General features: G+C 40.2%; 1 long non-coding RNA gene across 2 annotated transcripts; it reads right to left on the bottom strand.

Moving 5' to 3' along the window:
• Nucleotides 1-8855: 8855 nt before the first annotated feature.
• LOC111746709 lies at nucleotides 8856-12743 on the bottom strand. Of its 2 annotated transcripts, none has more exons than XR_002783230.1 (3): nucleotides 12630-12743; nucleotides 10604-10760; nucleotides 8856-10236 (listed from the first exon to the last, which is right to left on the bottom strand). It is a non-coding gene; the product is annotated as an uncharacterized LOC111746709 (long non-coding RNA). The 2 variants fall into 2 exon arrangements; XR_002783231.1 differs by having other exon boundaries at nucleotides 10642-10760.
• Nucleotides 12744-13024: the final 281 nt, after the last annotated feature.

Below are 13024 nucleotides of genomic sequence, written 5' to 3'. Positions count from 1 at the left end.
GCTTCTGTGGAACAAACACTGGTATATTGAATCTTGAAATAAGTACACAAAAACTGAAGCTTGCACTTGGAGAGAGAGACATATTTAAACTCTATGTCAGGGATTTTTGTTAAGATGGTGATGTCCCTCCACCCCTACCATAAAAGCACAGTTTTCATGAAGACAAAAATCCCAGTTCTTTGTCTTCACTTCATAAGTCCTTAGAAACATAAATGGGTATGAGACATGGGAGAAAGTATTAGGAAAACATCAGTTCTAATCTAAATCTCAGAACACAGATCTCAGGTGTAAATCATTATAGTCATTAAATTTGTTTTACAGCTTTATTGAAATAAAATAGATAATCAGCTGCTCATATTTACAGTGTACAATTCAATTAGTTTTTTAAATTATAGTTGGCATACAATAATATATTAGTTTCAGCTATACAGCACTGTGATTAGAGATCTGTATAACTAACAAAGTGATTGCCCCACTAAATCTAGTACTCCTCCTCCCCCTTACATATTTACTACAACATTATTGACTATTTTCCTTATGCTATATTTAATATCTCCATGACTATTTTGTTAACAATCTATTTGTACTTCTTAATCTCTTTGCTATTTTCTTCAACTGCCCAACCCCCTCCCACATAGCAGCCCTCAAAATATTCTCTGTATCTGTGTTTGTTTCCATTTTTGTTGTTGTTTATTTTGTTCTTTAGATTCCACATGTACGTGAAATCATGTGGCATTTTTCTTTCTCTATCTGACTTACTTCATTCAGCACAATACCCTCTAGGTCCATCCTGGCAATATCTTTTTCCATCCCCTTACTTTTAGTCTGTGTATGTCCTTTAATCTGAAGCAAGTCTTTTTTAGGCAGCATATGTAAGGGTCTTGTTTTCTTATTCACTCAGCCATCTTACTTTTTGGTTGGAGCACCTAATTTTTTCCATTTGAGGTAGTTGTTGATAGATATGTAGTTATTATCATTCTTAATTCATGTTTTTGATACATGTTTTTTCTTCTTCTAAAAGAAGTTCCTCCAACATTTCCTGTAATACTGGCTTGGTGGTGATGAACTCCTTTAGCGTCTTCTTGTCTGGGAAGCTCTTTATCTGTCCTTTGACTCTAAATGGTAGCTTTGCTAGATGAAATAATCTTGGTTGTAGATCCTGGGTTTTCATCACGTTGAATATGTTGTGCTAAGTCCTTCTGTCCTGCAAAGTTTCTGTTGAGAAATCAGCTGCCTGTTTTATGGGTGTTCCCTTGTAGATAACTAATTGCTTTTCTCTTGCTGCTTTTAAGATTCTCTCTTTGTCTTTAAACTTCAGCATTTTAATTATGATGTATCTTGGTGTGGGCCTCTTAGGGTTTATCTTTTTTAGAACTCTCTCAGCTTCCTGGGGTTGTATGTCCATTTCTTTCACCAGGTTAAGGAAGTTTCCCATCATTACTTCTTCAAATAGGTTTTCAACATCTTGCTCTCTTCTCCTTCAGGTACCTCTATGATGTGGTTGTTGTACAGTTAATTTTGTACCATAGGCTTCTTAAATTATTTTCATATTTTTAGATTATTTTTTCTTGTTGCCATTCTGATTGGATGTCCTCTACTACCCTATCCTCTATATCAGTGATTTGATCCTCTATTTCATTTCACTTTGTTGATTCCCTCTAATATATCTTCATCTCAGAAAATGTATTCTTCATTTCTTACTGGTTCCTTCTTATAATTTCCATTTCTATTTTTATGTTTTTTATCTATTTGTTAAAGTTCTCACTGAGTTCATCAACACTTCCCTTAAGTTCATTGAGCATCCTTATAACCAGTATTTTAAATTCTGCATCTGGTAGACTGCTTGACTCCATTTTTTCCTGGAGTTATGCTCTCTTCTCTCATATGGTCCCTGCTTCTTTGTCTTCCCATTTTGGCTGCCTTTCTGTGTCTATTTCTATGTTCTCAGCAAAACTCCTAAGTCTCACAGTCTTATTAGCATAGCTTTGTGTAGTAGGTGTCTAGGGACATAGTCTTGAGAGGGGTCCGGCTACTGGCCAAGTTTAGTCCCAGCCTGTGCCCCTCTGGGTCCACCTGTTAAAATTCAGCAAGGACTCCACAGATGCTGTGCTTATAGTTGCCTCAAGAGACAATGCCAGAAACCAAGGCCAGCTGCTGCCAGTATGGGGCTTGGGGCTGCTCAGCAAGGGCCACAGGACTCACCAAGGACATAACTGGATGTGGCTTGGGTAGGGTCACAAATCAAGAGAGGCAGAGTCTCAAGGAATCCTCTGGGTGGAGTGACCTCTGTTATCCAGTTTGATGACGTCTCAGCTGTGGCAGTGCTGGGACCTACACAGGGAGGTGGGAGGGCTCAACAGAGGAACAACGGATACCTCTAGCACTTCCGCCCGGTAGAAAGCGTCTCCTTCAGACCTCACTTAGACAACTTAATGTCCCCCTGTAAGTCCCTGGTGCCCCCAAGCAGCTGACCTAATGCTGGTACTCAGAGTGAGTGAGTCCATCACCACAAAAGTCTGGTCAATGATTATAAACCCTGAAGATGATGAATAAACAGATTAGCCACTTTAGTTATTTGAAACAAATACCTAAAATTTGACCTTTAATCTTGCACAAACATTAAAGATACAGATGAATAATTTGTTTATTGTACTCCTTATACTATTTGTAAGTCACTATAGTTCTTATCCCACCTGCTTTTGTAAGTGTGGTAAGGGTTTGTGGCTTTATTTATTTAATCATATTTTATGGAATGTCTACCATGTATGAGTTACGTACTTAGGTGCTATGCAGTGTATGCTAGATGGTAGAGATGCTAAATATTCTAAAATGACAACACAAAGTTGAGTATAAAAGATATCACATAAATTATTACAGTATTGGTATCTTACACTCCCCTAAACTTCAAACCTGGTCCTCTTCCAGTAAATGGTTCTACCAACTTCTGTTCTAGTATTAAAGCCAGAAACCCAGGAAGCACCTTATCTTCTCTCCCCCTGAAAGCCCCCATACACAGTTCTTCATTATGTTCTACTGTTGTTACCTTTCAAATCTGTTCACCTCTCTTCACTTTCACTATTACAATCACCCTTAGAGTCCAAGCTATCGTCAGCTTATACGTACACTACTTCAACTGATCTTTTGCATCCACTCTTGTCATTTCATTTACAATTGATTTCCACTCTGCACTCAGAGCAATCTTTGTGAGTCACAAATCTGATTATTTCACCTCCTTGCTGAAAATATTTTAATAGTTCATCTTATGATAAAAGTTAATACCCATAAACATGGCCTGAGACATGCTATAGAATTTGGTTTCTGTCTGTTTCAACAGCACCAGGCTACTCCTCAGTGTATGCCAGCCACACCAGTTTTCTTCCATTTCCTCAAGCACTCTATGCTCATTTCTGCTAACGGACCTATGCATAAGCTGTACCCTCTGCTTAGGCTATTCCTTATCCTCACCCTCACCTCATCAACACTGAGATCTGAGATTAGTCAGGAAAGCTTTTCCTTGCCTTCCAGAGTAGGTTAATTAATTGCATGCTATGCTAGCACTGTATATTTCTTTTGAGACTCTTAGCACAGTTGTCATTTAATGATAAATTATGTGGTTCTAATATCTGCCTCTCTCACTAAACTATAAGCTACATAAAGGAGACATTATCTCTTTTGGTTTTCTCCTCTATCACCAGCAAGATAGCTGGCATATAGAAGTAGTCTGTAAATATTTATTGAATGAATGAAAGGATGAACACAAGAGTTTAAAGGAGTGAAGGAGAGAGGGAGGGAAAGAAGGAGAAAGAGGATGAAAAGTTTCATTTAAAATGATAGTAGTGTTCTCTTCCAGAGGATATGGTTGTTTTGGACTTGTAATTTGAAGGATAAATAAAATTCCTATATTGTGAGAACAACATTTTAGGCAATAGAGGTGCATGAAAAAGGTGCAGGAATAGGAAGATGTAAAGTGTTCTAGAGCATTTTGTTCAGTTTTGGAGAATAAGTAGAGATAGATATAATTAGAACGGTAAAGTTAATGTAACAAAAGTCTTTACTAACATTCCAGCTTACAAAAGATGACCTGTGTATGGTAGGAAGGTGGGGGAACTAAAAATTTTCAAGCAAGGCTGGTGTTCTGCTGATAGTTATGATACATTCACTCTTTAGTCTGTAACACCTTGGCAGTCAAGTTCCATGACTGAGTAGTTTGGGAAGAAAATTAATCTAGTTTGTCTATGGAGGATGAAACAATCATAAATAAGTAAAATCATCAGGGGGTTGTTACATTAGCTAAAGTATAAAATAACAAAAACATTAACTGGGAATAAAGGGTGAAGCCCTGAGTGAAGACATAAAGCTTGTGGTGAATGCTGTAGAGGGTATGAAGGGAGCCTGCAGGGAGATGCAGGACTGGACAACCAACTATATGTAAAAGGTTGAGAATCAATTGTTCTTTAAGCTCCTTGAGATGAGATCTCACATTCTGCTCATTTCTTAAATTTAATTTTCTATTGTTTCTGTAACAAATTATTACAAGTTTACTGGCTTTGAATAGTATAGATTTAATATCTTAAAGTTCTGAAGGTCAAAATCCTGAAATAAGTTTCACTGGGCTAAAATCAAGGTGTAAACAGGACTTATTTCTTTCTGGAGTTTCTAAAACAGAATCTATTTCCTTGATCTTTCATCTTCTAGAAGCTGCCCACATTCCTTGGCTTGTAGCCCTGTATCATTCCAATCTTAGCTGCCGTCATCATTTTACCTTTTCTGATGCCAACCTTTCTGCCTCTCTCGTAAAGAGAGGTTTGTGATTACATTTGACTGAACTGCATAATCCACAATAACCTTTACCTCAAGACAGTTAATTTAATTATATCTCCAAAGTCCCTTTTGACATGTAAGGTATCAATAAGTCCTGAAAATAGGATGTGGACATTATTCTATATCCTATTAGGGTGAGAGAGGGTTGCATTATTCCACCTAACACAATGCAAATTCTCCTCCATCCCAGCACCCATATCTATCACATGGAAAGTTCAATATGGCTTGTTGTGACAGAGATGATGATGGTACAAATAAATATGTGTTAATCGTCCAGATAATTTGAGACAGGACGAATTGCATAGCTGTATACAACCAGAAAAGGCATGTGGGAAAGAGATGCATGGTACATGTTCAATTAGGGAAGACAGAGGTGAGCTAAGCTGCTTCCAATAACTACTGATAATTATAAGAGAACTGGGAACTTTGAATTATTTTCATTCTTTGGTTTAGAACCTTGGGTATCTAAAGAGTGATGCAAAATGGAAGTGCCTCTGAAACATGTCATTGTCATTTTATAGAAACTCCAAACTGAGAACTTTTATCTCCTACTTTCAGCCTACAGCTGAGTTTTAAAATTGATCATATACCTATACCCATTCATTCACTCAATCATTTATTCATTTATTCAACAAATTTTTATTTTTTATGGTAATATCCCTTTGCGACTGCCTCTATCTTTCATGTAAGGAGATTAAATGCTTCTATATGGGCACCATGTTTGGCAATTAGTGTGTTAAACATTTAGTTAAATAATGAGTAACTTGTATGTTCTAGACTCTGCTGTAAGTTGTGGAGATACAAGACAAACTGAGTTCTTGCTCCCAAAACAGAATAAACTTGGATTCTGGTGGAGATAGAAAGATAATAAAGAGAAAAAATAGACTAATAGATAGAATGGCAATTAGAGAGAGGTTGCATTCCCTAGAGGGTCAAGGAAAGCATCTTTGAGAAAGGAAATTTGATGTAAACCCTCACTTTTATGCACTTGTGAATTTTCCCTTATGAATTTATGATGCAGTTGATTGAACCTTAAGCCATAAATTAGAGAAGCAGGAATTTATAGATTCCATAAATAGACCACTCTTATTAATCAATTCCTTATTCATGAAGCATGTAACGTGCAGATTCTCAATGAATCTGAACACCCACTCACCTTTCAAAACAAAGAATTACAAATTCAGAAGCTTTGTGCTCAGATAGAAAAATTGATGGCTATATTTTCTTTAGCCCAACTCTCAGATGTTTGATCCTCATCAAACAATACATCTGTCTTACAATGTTAGTTTGTACAGGTCATATTTTTCCTTTCATATAATAAGATTTAATAAACTTTTAAACATAATATTATTGTATTTTGAAGTTAATAAAATATGAAAACATGTTTAACTTATTTAAATGTTAAAATGATGCTGGCTTTTATTCAAACCCTTTATTTGGTCTCTTCTGAGCTGAACAGTTGCCCACCCATACATTTAAGCCAAACTTTTCTGGTAATGCTAATAAAACTTTTCATTAGCTAATGGATTTTTAAATAATTGAATTGGATTTCCCTTCCTCCAAACCAAGTACTAAACAGCAAAATTTTCTTCACATTTTATTCCAGAATCTCAGCTCTCAACTCAAAATAAAATAGCAACTTATCTGCAAACATTTCTCAATTATTGCTCAAACTCATCTTTCTTCATTTGATTCTTTGGTCCAATCAGAAATATATGAGTCTGCAACAGACATTGGTCTGCTTGGAAAGCAGGGAAGGAGGAAAGAAAAGAAGAGAAAGAAAGAAAAAGAAAATGAAGAAGCAGGAAAGGAGAAAGAAAGGAAGAAGGGGAGGGAGGAGGGAAAGGAAAGAGAAAAGAAAGCACCTTTTATATTCTGGGCTTATCCAAACACTATGTGGAGTTGTAGGATGTATCAATCTTTATTTACCAATGTGCTTTGCTCTAAAGGTTAGACTCCCTTCTAGGGCTGAGAGTAATATGAAAGTCACATAAAAAGCAGGTAGAAAAATAATTCATATAATATATTTGAATAAATAAATATTTTTTCACCTCCTCATCCCCTTTTCTGAAAGACAAAATAAGATGAAAACATTTTTGAGCTATTCTACTTCAAAACTTTCCCTCAGGAGTTGAACACACAACACAATATATATATGCCTTACTGTTAAATTGTATACCTGAAACTTTCTCGATTTCATTAACCAATGTCACCATAAAAAAAAAGTTTCCCTCGGAAGAAATGCCTTTGTGTATACTCTTTCAGAAACTTTAACAACTAATCAATGTTTAAGAAATATGATTCATTTCTGATTCCTGAGGAGAAATGTTTTAGAAAAATAAAGAATTCCTTTTAAGAGATTAAAAGCAGGTAGCAAAGGATAACTTTCTTTTTCTCCCTAAAAATCCCTTGAGTGGAAGTGGGAGGGGGAAGAAGAAAAGTTAACTTGGATTTTACAAGTACACTGTAGAGACTGCTCTGGGCTGGATGGAACCTGATTGCTATTGAAGGAGATTGTCCATGCAGAACTCATGCAGGCAGGGACCTGGAACCTGGGAATGGGGTTAGCAATGTTGATCTGAAACCTTTTTTGGCATTGAAATATAAGCATTTAGCACTATAAATTTCCCCATAAGTACTCTTTTAGTAATGTCCCATAAGTTTTGATGTGTTATGTTTTCATCTATCTTATTTAGAATATTTTTAAATTTCCCCTGTGACTTTTTCATTAATCTTTGTGCTATTTAGAAAAAAGCTTTTATTTCTAAATATTTGCCATATTACAAATACGTTCTGCTACTGATGTCTATATCTAGTTTAATTTCTTTTTAATTGAGGTGTTTAGATTATTTTTCATGTACTCTAATTATTGATATGATTGGTTTTAAATCTATCCACTTGCTGGTTGTTTTCTGTCTCTACTATTTATATGCCCTCTTTATCTGCCTTCTTTTGGATTAATTGAGTACCTTTTATGATTAATTTTTATTTCACTATTGGATTTTGTTTAACCTTTTTAATTAAAAAATTAGTGGCTATCTAGGCTTTACAATATGCATTTTTATGTTTCACACTCTGTTTTCTAATAATGCTATACTACTTAACATATATGTAAGATTTTTATAAAAATATAATTCCAGTTCCTTCTTCCATTCTTTGTTATTGCTGTTATACACTATACTTTATGCTAAAATCCCCACAGTAAATTATTCCTATTTTTGCTTTAGACAGTTTTCTTTTAAAGTGAGATTAATTATTTTAAAACATTTTATATTTATTTTACTTATGTTTTTTTCTAGTATTTTTCATTTCGATCATTTTCCATGTAGTTATTATACTCCTGCCTAACAAACTTCCTTTAACATTTCTTGTAGCCTAAAGATGTCACTTCATTGTTTTCTAGCAGCATATATTTGATAAGAAGTCTGCTGTAATTCTTATCTTTGTTTCTATGTACTTAATACATCATTTTATTTAGGCTGTTTTTAAGATTTAATCATTTGTTTTAAGTTATTTGACTATAATGTATCTGTTCTTTTTATTTTTTACTTTATTAAAAATGAATTTCTGCTTTTGATATTTTGTGCTGAGAGTTCTTTGCACTTTTTGAATATATAATTTGATTTCTTTTATTATTTTTGAAAAATTCTCAATCATTATTTTTTCAAGTAGTTTTTCTGCCCACCTATATCTATTCTTCTAAGACTGTAATCTTTTTGTTTTGTTAGAACGATTTTAATTGATGTAACTTTAAATCAATGAACTTTTCCTCATTCATATTAGTTCACTGATGAGTTCATCAAAGTATATTTTTGTGTTGGATGTCTTCTAACTTCCCTTTCAGCTCTATCCGTTTGGGTGATATTTCTAAGCAGGTTCTTGTTTATACATTCTTGGGATCCTCTTCTACATGAAACAATGACCAAGTAGGATTTGATTTTATTTGATGGTGTCAGCGCCGAGCTGATAAGAGGGAAAGGCTTTGGTGGTGAGATGCCCAGTTGAAAGAATGCACAAGGAGCCAACATGAGGATGAAACGGCAGGCACTAACTTTATTGTGGGGAGCGTGCACTTCTGGACTAGGGGACCGCATGGGCTTTACATATATCAGAGAACAATAGTGGCATTCTGCTACACATGCATAATAAACAATAAGCTGAGTCATACTTGCATAAGTTAGGCACAGGCACCCTACTACATTAATGTAACATTTTAAATCCGGAGTTCTATCCCTGGATCATAGCCAGACCTGGAACCCATGCTCCACCCCTACAGGGTTGTGGCACGAGATCTGGCTTGAATGGCACTACCTTGGGCCCACAATCCACAACAACAATCTAAAGAACAACAAAATACTACCAGGCTACAGGCTACAAGGGCTAGGATGGCTACTGTCTATTGCCTGGAGGACCCCAAGGAATTCCACCAAGTTGTCAAGAGGTCTTCTCCCAGTTCTTCTCCCATGGATGGCTTGGACTTCAGCATCTATTTCCTGGAGAGCTACCTGTGCCTGTTTGGCATGATCAGGAATGTAGATGCAGTATTCTACATGGAGTAGGCACAGGTGTCATTCTGGGGAGCCGTTAGAAGGTCAAGAGCCATGTGGTTTTGCAAAACTACTTTCTGCATTTAGGTGGTTTCATCCATTAAAAGAGTTATAGCCTGACGTAGCATTCAATGCCTGTGCATTATGCTGGGCTAAAGCTTCTACCCGCAATTCTACATCTATGGATCCCATCCCTGGAATGAATAACACCAGGGGGTAGAATCACCATGCTGCCCATTTCTCCAAGTGCCAGCGGTGATATATGGGATCCCAATTACAAGGCAATTGGGGCAAGGTAGATAATATGCGTCCAGCTAAATAGGCACTTCACCAGGTACAATAGCCGGTCCAATCAGCGGGCAAATAGGGCCAGCCATAGTGCCTGCAGACCCAGAGATACCCTGCAGGTAGCCAGTCGGTAGGCTATACCAACATAACGTCACCTATCCCACCAGACCTTGGAAATATTAGCAAGGGTGGTGTTAGCACACAGCTTGGGGGGTAGCCACCTCATGATAGAGTTGGGCACAGATTTTGCTCTATGCAGTGGGGGCCCCGCTCCTGCAATTCTACATGTTCTCCCACCAGCCATCCCCACCCACTGGAAATGGCATAGCTCATGAGAGGTGGGGAGTTGCGATGATCGTGGTGGAGCAGCGCTTCTACAGCCCACCATCGCTGGTCCCATTCAGGTGTGGTGTTCCAGGTGCGCAGCCACATCCAGTTCTCAACCGTAGCCAGAGTAATGCGCCATGGCAGTCCCTTGGCCACTTCCACTGGTAGTTCAGTACACACTCAGCAGCGGGAAACATTGTGGACAGCAGCAAACATGTGAGCCCAGGACATGGCACTGTTCCTTATTGTCAGCCTGGGCGATAGGAAAGAGCAGACAAAGGGACCATTAGGGGCAAGTCCCATCCTTCCAGGGGGACACAGGCCACCTGCCCACCTTGAGATAGAAGAGTGACTGGGAGAGGAGCTGCCCCTGGCCTGTGGTACCAGACAGTTTCTCCAAGAGTAACGGGCTAGGGTGTCTCCACTGGTGTCACAGTATGGAGAGGAATGGGTCAGAGGCTAAGGACAAAACTTCTTGTTAACAATGAACCCTCTGCCATTATTGGGAGTGACACTCATAAGGGCGTGGGCCAAATGCAAATCCAGGCCTCTACCTGCAACCCATTGCATAAGTCCCGTTCCCAGGGCTCCACCAAGGCCACCCACGGCTCTTGTGTTACCTGTATAGTCCAGGGCCATGACCAGGTGGCCTGTTTACCTGCTGCCAAAGGTTCTGGGGATGACAGGAGCAAAGCTCCCTGGTAGGCTCCAGGCAAGAAATGTTTAGCAGTGGTTCCTGGGCACGCTTTGATAGTCCGCAGCAAGCCAGCTACAATCCTGTCAAGGGGAGACAACCTCGTTCGCCAGGGCTGCTCATTCAGAAGGCGTATAGCCTGTGGGAGGTTAGTATACCAACGGCACCAGCCCGGACCCAAGGTGCAGTTTATCCTTCAACAACCCTTGAGTCGCTCTACCGTTCCAGCTGGCTGTGGGTGATAAGGAACATGTAACTGCCATCATACATCACTGGTGCAGGCCCAGGTCTGCATCTCCTGTCCAGTAAAATGAGTGCCTCTGTCACTGGAGATTAATAAGGACTGGGCTAGGCTGCCGCAAGATGCTCCAAAGTGGTCATAGCATGGCGTTGATCAGCAGCTGTCACTGGCCATGCAAACCCTAGACCGGTAGCCATGTCCACACCTGTGAACACATAGTGGTGTCCCCGGTCTGTGGGCAAAGGCCCTGTGTACTCCACTTGTCATTCCTGGAGTGGCTTAGCCTCGCGGGGCACCACTCCCAGGGTGCTCTTTACTCACCGTCTCTCTGGGTCCTGCTCAGCACACCAGGGGCATTGTGACACTGCAACTTGTGCTTGTGCCTGGGTCAACGATAGCCCCCATCACTTTGCTGCCTGTTTCATATATGGGCCCTACATGCCCCAGTTTTTGGTAGAGCCAGGGGCCAATGTCCGCAGGAACCGGTGGTACACGGATGGAGTGAACTTGTGCCAGAGCATCAGCTACACCATTGTCCTGGGCCTGTAACAGCTGATGGCGGGGGGCATACTATACAGTGGCCCCCTGTTGAAGATCCCGCTTCCAGAGATTTTCTCACAAATCCCGGCAGTGGCCTATCATCCACTCCTGGGAAGCCCACTGGGGCAGCCACAGAGTTAGACCTCAATACACAGCCCAGCTGTCAGTGCAGATGTGCACTGTGCCAATTTCATTCATGAGTGCCAACCAGGCAGCGCGAAGCTCTGCCCATTGGCTGGACTGCCCAGCACCAGTCTCATACCAAAAGGTTTCTGTGGACGGCTTTAATGCCACAGTAGCCCATGTCGGGGGTTGCCCGTGGCATGAGTTGTCTGTATACTGAGCATTTTCAGGATGGGAGCCCGACCCTCTACATAGGGACTCAGTACGTCCCTCCTCTCAGCAGATTCCACCAGGAGTTCTGCTTGGAACTGCACTCGTCCCCGTAGTGGGTGCAGTTGCATCCTCAGGGATGGGAGTCCGACCCTCTACATAGGGACTCGGTATATCTCCCACTTCAGCAGGCTCCTCCAGGAGCTCTGCTTAGAATTGCACTTGTCCCAATAAGAGGTGCAGTTGACCTGACAGGGGCTTGCAGAGAACTGCACCCACTGTTCCACATTCCTCCACTTGGATAGTGTAGGGATCTGTGCAATTCTCATACAAGGAATCTTCCTTGAGGCTGCAGCCATCCCTCCACAGGTTTCGGGATTATGTCCAGTGGTGGCCTCACTGACCCAGCAGGGTTGCATAATGGCAGCCAGTTATCTCTTTAACAAGAGACCACACTCCCACGCTTTTCGAAAAAACACTGTGCTTCTGCGCTTTTCCACAATTGGGACCAGAAGCCTATTGGTACCTTCCAGGAACCGTGCTTCTGCCATAAGTCCCATCCAAACCTTGCATCATCTACCTGCACCATAAGCAGGAATAGAAGGGCTGGATCTACTACATGTAGAGTTTGGGCTTGTGCTACAGCGTACTTTGTAGCCAGCCTTAAAGACCTCTTCTATCTCAGAGGTCCAATCCCATTGGGCATCCTGTGGCATTAAACAGTTCAGGGATCAAAAACCCAGCAGTCGCAAATAAGTTTGGAGTTGCTTCACAGTGTCAGGTGGGGGATATGCCTGTATCTTATCAATCACTGCCTCTGGCATTACTTTTGTCTTACCTGACCAGAAAAATCCCAAGAAATGACAGATAAGCCAGGTCCCTGGACCTTGTCCTTGTTGACTGCCCAATCCCAGTTGGCAAGAGCCCCTTGCAGGCTGGTTGTCACTGCTTCCAGTCCCGCAAGAGAATCAGAGGTTAGCATTATATATAATATAAGTACACTACAGGCAGTCATTTCCATGTGGCAAACTCCTAAGCCACGAGACCATGGCACAGTGTAGGGCTAGAGAAAAAGGCATTTGCCAAGTCTACCACATAATAGTATCATCTAAGTTCATGTGATAACCGGTTCATGATGTCCATGACATTCGGTATGGCTGCATGCAGGGGTCATGTAACCTTATTCAGCTCCCAATAGTCAACTCTCATGTGCCAGGAGCCATTAGGCTTCTT

This window comes from Pteropus vampyrus, unplaced genomic scaffold (genome assembly GCF_000151845.1).
Source record: "Pteropus vampyrus isolate Shadow unplaced genomic scaffold, Pvam_2.0 Scaffold198, whole genome shotgun sequence".
Lineage (NCBI taxonomy): Eukaryota > Metazoa > Chordata > Mammalia > Chiroptera > Pteropodidae > Pteropus > Pteropus vampyrus.
This window is presented reverse-complemented; position numbering and strand designations above follow the sequence as displayed.